Genomic DNA, 6,551 nt, shown 5'->3' on the forward strand with positions numbered 1-6,551 from the left:
TGAGAATGAACTTGTGAATGCGTACCTGGAAGGAAATTAAGTGTAGTTTTTACCTCATGAATCTTCAAATCCTTCCTTGGATTTATCAAAATTTGACTTTGTTTAAAATCATCTCATCATTTATTATAAAGCGGAATGTACAATCAACCTAAATAAAATCTGTTTATTCATGTTCAGGAAATATAAAATTTACCAGAAATAAATATGTAAATAGTCTTCCCTTTTGAATTGAAACAACAATTTATTACCTCTGCTTATTCTGCATAACTTGAGAAGAATCTATATTGTTATAGTGACTATTCAATAATGCCTTTAGTAAATAAATATGATGCGTATTGCAGCATCAAATAATAAACTAAAGATCAGAATGGGATAAAGCCACTAATTGTGGAAAAATATCAAAACAGATTTGAACGTGTGCACTCAGCAAAGTAGACATCCTTAAGGTTAGTTTAGCAAATTTCGAGGAAAATAATATGAACTTCATATGATTACTGTGAAAGATTAGACTGACTAATAATGATTGAATTAGAATTAAGCTTATCATAGACAGTCATACATTTCATGGGATAATGGAATCATGAAGCTTTTATATCCTCAAAACCTTTATCATATAAATTTCAAAAGAAAATCTTAAAAGGAAATCTCGAAACGAAGAAAAGTGGCTTTGAGGCAATCGATGCCAAGTGCAACTTTAATTGAATTTAATCAAGACATTATTCGAAATAGACAGAGTAGAGGTATTGTTGAAAGAAATTTAAAAACAGAGAGCAAGAATTAAAATTTTCTGATAAGAAGAAAATGTTTTCACTGAACATGTATGAGAAAGACTGATTGCTTTGTTTTATTTTTTTTAATTTGCAAAACTATTGAAAAAAAAAAATTAATTCTACTCCTATTCTAACCATATACATGAAAATGACTAGGTATAGTCATATTTCCAATGTATTCATTTTCTGATTTTAATTCTTACATGTATGTACAATTCAAATGTTAGTAATAAAAATACAAATCTAACTAAACTGAGGAAAATAAATCTGTACATAGAATTTACAGTTATTGTTAGAGAGTTAATTAAAATTTCCTTATCTTGAAATTTCCTTTCCAGTTGAATACCAATTAGATCATAGAAATCTGGATGGATTTCTATTAAAGATTGAGAAATGTTCAAAAGAAAAGATGACAGGCCAGATTGTGAAGATGAGCTCTTAGATTCAAAGGCCTGGAAAAAATTGTTAGTGTTATGTACAAATATTAAATTATTGACAATCTTCCATGAAAGAAAACTTTCCAAATATTTTTCAAATGTGTTAATGAAAAATGGATGGAAATCTTTCAAATGAAATGGAAAATGATTAATTAAATTGGATTGCTAGCCAGATTGTAAGAATACATTCTCTTGTTGATATCGCCTTTGAGAAAATAGAAGCTTTTGATAGGAAATGAACATCGATTGACATTGACATGTTAACAGCTTTTGATGTTCATGGTTATAACATGAAACTTCAATTTCCCAATAAGGCAATTCATCAATTGAATGTTTGATATGGCAGCGTAAAGTATCAAAAATCTGAAAAATAAAATTTGATTTTAAACAAAAGAAGTGAGGAAACAAAAATAAAATGAAATCACTATTGTTACAACTAATGTTATAGCACAATTGGGATCGTTTTGAAATGATTTTATTTTCACAAGGATTGGCCAGAATTATGGAATTTGAGTAATTTCTAGTTCCAACTTGTGAACTAGAAAACGAATTATGATTATGAATAGGAACGGGAGTTTGATCATAATATGAATCATAAATCGGAATGTTTTCTTGAATAGTAAAATCATGAAGATAATTTGCTACTCAAAATAAGGATTGGTTGGGATAATTTCTAAATTGAAGCGTTCCTCATTCTCAGATGTTATTTGAATTTTCTCATGATGATAGTAATCAACATCCTCAATGTTAGAGTAATTATCATAAACGACTTCACAAGATTTTCTAGGATTCCCTTCGATCTCATCCAATATATCAAAACAATGAGGAACAAGAATTTCATGTTCATTAATGACAAAAGAATGATCAATTATTGTTTCTCTATCTTGATAAAAATTAATTGGTGTGTCATTTAGATCATCCTCTTTATCTTCTGAAACATCATTAATACCAGGAGAGGAAAACTTACCATCATTAAAAATATCAGGATAAAGGGAAAAATGTGAACTTGAAACAATGTATTTAAAACTGTCTCTGTTTGAGAACTCTTGTGTATTATGCTCATTGTAAATTTCAGATTGCAGATCATTCATTTGCGTACTCATGCTTTTTTGAAGAAGATTGCTTTGCTGCTCTGATTTCGACATTTTCTTGTCATGGAAAAATTCAGAAATTTGTACAGCAGTTTGCATGTTATTATTTACTTTGATTGTTGCTTGTACCTATTGATTTGCAATCTGATTTTCTGAATTTACCTCAAAGTAGCTTTCAGATTTCAATGCAGTGCTTTCTCCAAAATTGTTGTTGTTGTCTTCTTGCATTTGATTAGAAATATTTTCCAAGTTTTGTGAAACCACTTCATCACAATTTATTTGGACATCGTTATTGGAATTCTCATTTATATTGGAAAGGGATGAAACAAAACTTGAATTAATTTCATATGGATTGGGAATGGAAGGAAGAGAACAAATATGTTGAAACCAATCTAGTGATTCTTCTTCCGTAGGTTTATCTTAAACTTTAAATCTTAAACAATTCAAATGAAATCGAATATTAAAATTAATAAGAGACTCATTTTCAAACCTTCGTAGATATTCAATTTCCTCACATACCTGTTCATAATCATAGCCGTCAAATTTAGAAATGAAAATTGTAACAAATTGATCCCATATGTGGATTGAGGCAACCAGAAGAGTTTTACGTCAGTTTCTCGCTTTTGCTGCAAATGTGAGAGTAAAAATTCTGCATAAGATGCCTTCATCAATTCCTTGAAAATCATAATTTGAAACATTTTCGATAAATTGAAGGACATGATTAAAAGCAGAAGAATTTCTCTTACCATTAAATTTTACCTGAGAGAAGAGTCCTACCACTTCGGGTGGAGTATTGGAAGATGCACGACCATGGATACAATTCCAAATTGGAAGCTTAAGAGGAGCCATCGTAATTAAATAAAGTGTTAAAATTGAAAAGACTCCAATAAACAAAAATCTTAGGCCCTCTTTCTAGCGCCAAAATTGTTGATGCCTCGAAACTTGCTGCAACAACAATGGCGGATAACTACCCGGTCCGGACCTTAAAGCGGTTCCTTTTCCATTTGGTGTGGTGGCTCCGACTGGTTTAACTAGGTCCAGTTACCTTCTCCCTATCGATATTGGTTTATGATGTATCTTTAACTACCAATAGACAGGGATATCAGATCACTTCTTCTTGCTGATCAAGCAAGAGAATGACCCTTAAGCTGATTTGGGTTCAGCCAAGCCACAACTAAAGTTTTGCCTCTTTGAGAAGAGGACTTAAAAGAATGTAGAAATTACTCTAAATGCAAGCTTATTCTAAGATGCAAGCAAAAGAAACTAATCTTAATCCTATCTTAATTAGGCAGATATAGATCTAACCCAACCAAGAGCAAGATAATTAAAGTATTGAGATTTTAAATATGTCTTGTTTATAATGAATATCAAGTTAATGAAGTAGTTCAATTAACTGATATTATGGATATCAAAACACATCCTATTGAGACCTATTAACTGAAATAATAAACCAACAACACTCAGGAAGTAGTTCACAAAAATGATATTGATTATCAAATCAGTAAATCCAATAATTAAACAATAATATGTGGAAATAGTTCACAACACATTACCATTCAATAAATCAGTTTTATAAGACATATTTATGAGTAAGTAGTTACTCAGAAATCAGAATTTATTCCATAAGAACAGAGATACATAATAACAACATTGAGACAAATTACCCATATTGACAATAGTGCACAAACATGAATAAAATGACACATTCTTGTTACCATAAAAATGAAACTGATATTTGAAACAGTGGTATTAAAAATACCAATTTATTGCATCCATTTCTCTGACCTTGGTCTCCAACAGTGCTTTACATTGCTTGAACTTCTGTCTTCAAAACCAGAGCCACAATAGTGAAAACTCTGCCCCTCATCCATGATTCAAGATACAAAGGAAAAATCCTCAATAATCCCCAGATCTGAGATTTTCTCTCCTCTTTCCTAAAACTCTAAATTCCTATTACAAAAGTGCTTTCAGAAGTCTAAAATTGCAGAGGAGAATAGCCCCTTATTACATTCTGCAATATGCTATTTATAATATTTGTAAAGGAATTTTTTAGGAAAAAGTTTGTTGAAGGTAAATCTGTCAAATCCAATTTTATCTGCTCAAAAATTTTGATTTTCAATTGTTGGAGCATTCTCATTGATTGAGATCATTTTCTCCATATTTCTTCCACTATTTTCCTGCAAAAAGAAATCAAAATAAATTAAGATGCAATCAATAAAATCAAAATATCATTTCTGGTAATTAAAACAAATCCAATCAAATTCTATTTAAATAAATAATTGAAAATAAAATATAAGCTCTCTATTGATGCCTGAGATAGTTTAATTGGCCAAGGATATTATTGACGAATGGATCTGCAATTAGAAGAGGCTTGGACAAATGAAAATGCAGAAAATAACTCAGAAAATTGATTTTGTTTTAGAAATTCGGAGCTTGATTTTCTGCCTGATTTTCAACCCAATAAATGACCAAATCTGTTAGTGAAACCTCCTCATAAATGTTCTCTTTGATTTTATCTTTCCAATGAGCCATCCTGGCCTCATTTGACCAAATATAACTTAATCTATGAGCTTTCAAAATTGATAAGTCAAATCTGGCATAAATCTGAAAATTTTGTTGCTGGGCTAAAAATCAGAATTTTAATAAAAAATCTAATCCTAAATTAGACTCTAATTATCTAATAATTAATTCTAATTTAATTGTTAATTATAAACTAAACTAATAAATAACAAACTATTTATAACTAATTAATAATAATCTAAATAATATTTAAATTTTATGTTAATTAAATTTTATATCTTAATTAAATTAATTAATTTAAAATTTATTGATGATGATGATGATTAACGTCCGCTGAGACCAAATAATGGTCTATCAGACCTAAAGAAACAAATTATCTATTTTGATTTAAGATTTTATTCCTATGCTCAAAAAGCTTGGAGAGAAGCCTCCCGAGCTTACTATAATTTTGACATTGTAAAAGGCTAGGAAGGTCAGTATTGTAACAAATATTGTGAAACTGAGATCTAATGTGGTTATATGCAGGGCATTCTAAGAGGAAGTGGTTTTCATCCTCGATGTTCTTATTCTCACACATATGGCAAATCCTTTCCGTCCATGGCGTTTTAGGAACTACCCAACGACCTGTTTCACTATGGAGCTCATGAGAATTCGTTATAATCTTTGCTATATTAATTTTCTTCTTTGAGCTAGATAAAATAGAGAGATACTTTTGATCTTCTAGGGTGGGGTTGATGACTTTCTTATAATAACTTAATTTTCTTTTAGCCGCTAAGTCTTTCTCACACCACATTTTTTCTTTGAACTTAGAAGTAACAATATCTTTAATGTTATTTATGTTTTGCAATGCATCATTTTCGTTGATCTCCCAACAGTTTAACCAGGCCCTTGTGTCTTTATGACACCCTCGATTGAGCCTTAGGTGGTTTTGGCTAGAATTTAAAGCTAGCTTAGGAAGTCTATGATCGTCTATGTTACTGATTTTGTGCTTGTATAACAGAAACCTAAGCATAGCTACGCTCACAATAGGGGAAAGACCTGCTTCTATGAGGAGAATAGGATAGGGTGTATTACTTTTAATTTTTAGGTTGTAAGTTATAAAACGCTTCTAGATTTGCTCAATCTTTCTCCATGATTCTTTGGAGATGCTGCAACCCCAAACCTCACAGCCATATAAGATAACAGGAGTGACTAAAGTTTCAAAGAGGAACTTCTTTTTATCCCACATCACAAGGTTTGCTATTATTTTAATATTAAATATTTTAGTATTAATTTAAAATTAAATAATCATTTAATTATCCTACCCCACCTTTTAACTCATTCGTATGAATGAGTTGAAACAAAGCAAAACATGAATTTTAATAAGAGCTTGGTTAATGCCTCTTTCCCCTTTGACTTTAGTTTATCGGAAATCGGCGTTGGGAGGTGTCGGGGCTTTTGCTAAACAAGTTGCAATCAAATCCTCCGATCTGATCAAAAGCTCCGAGGCGATTGAATTTTTTTTTATTATTTTATGCATATTTTATGTATTAAATTTTATTTTAATTAAATTAATTATATATTAATTAATTTAAAATTTAACATTAATTTCAATTTTGATTTTATTTTTATGAATTTTAATTTACAAACTACAGCCATTTTGATTTTAGGTTTTCGAGACTAGTAATAAATTTGGAAATTGGAATAAATCCCTAAAATCTCACTGCTTAATGATTTGGCTGCATAAGTAAAAA

This window comes from Pinus tabuliformis, chromosome Q (assembly GCF_031772625.1).
Source record: "Pinus tabuliformis cultivar Carrire ecotype Pingquan chromosome Q, CPIR1, whole genome shotgun sequence".
In the NCBI taxonomy this organism is placed as follows: domain Eukaryota; kingdom Viridiplantae; phylum Streptophyta; class Pinopsida; order Pinales; family Pinaceae; genus Pinus; species Pinus tabuliformis.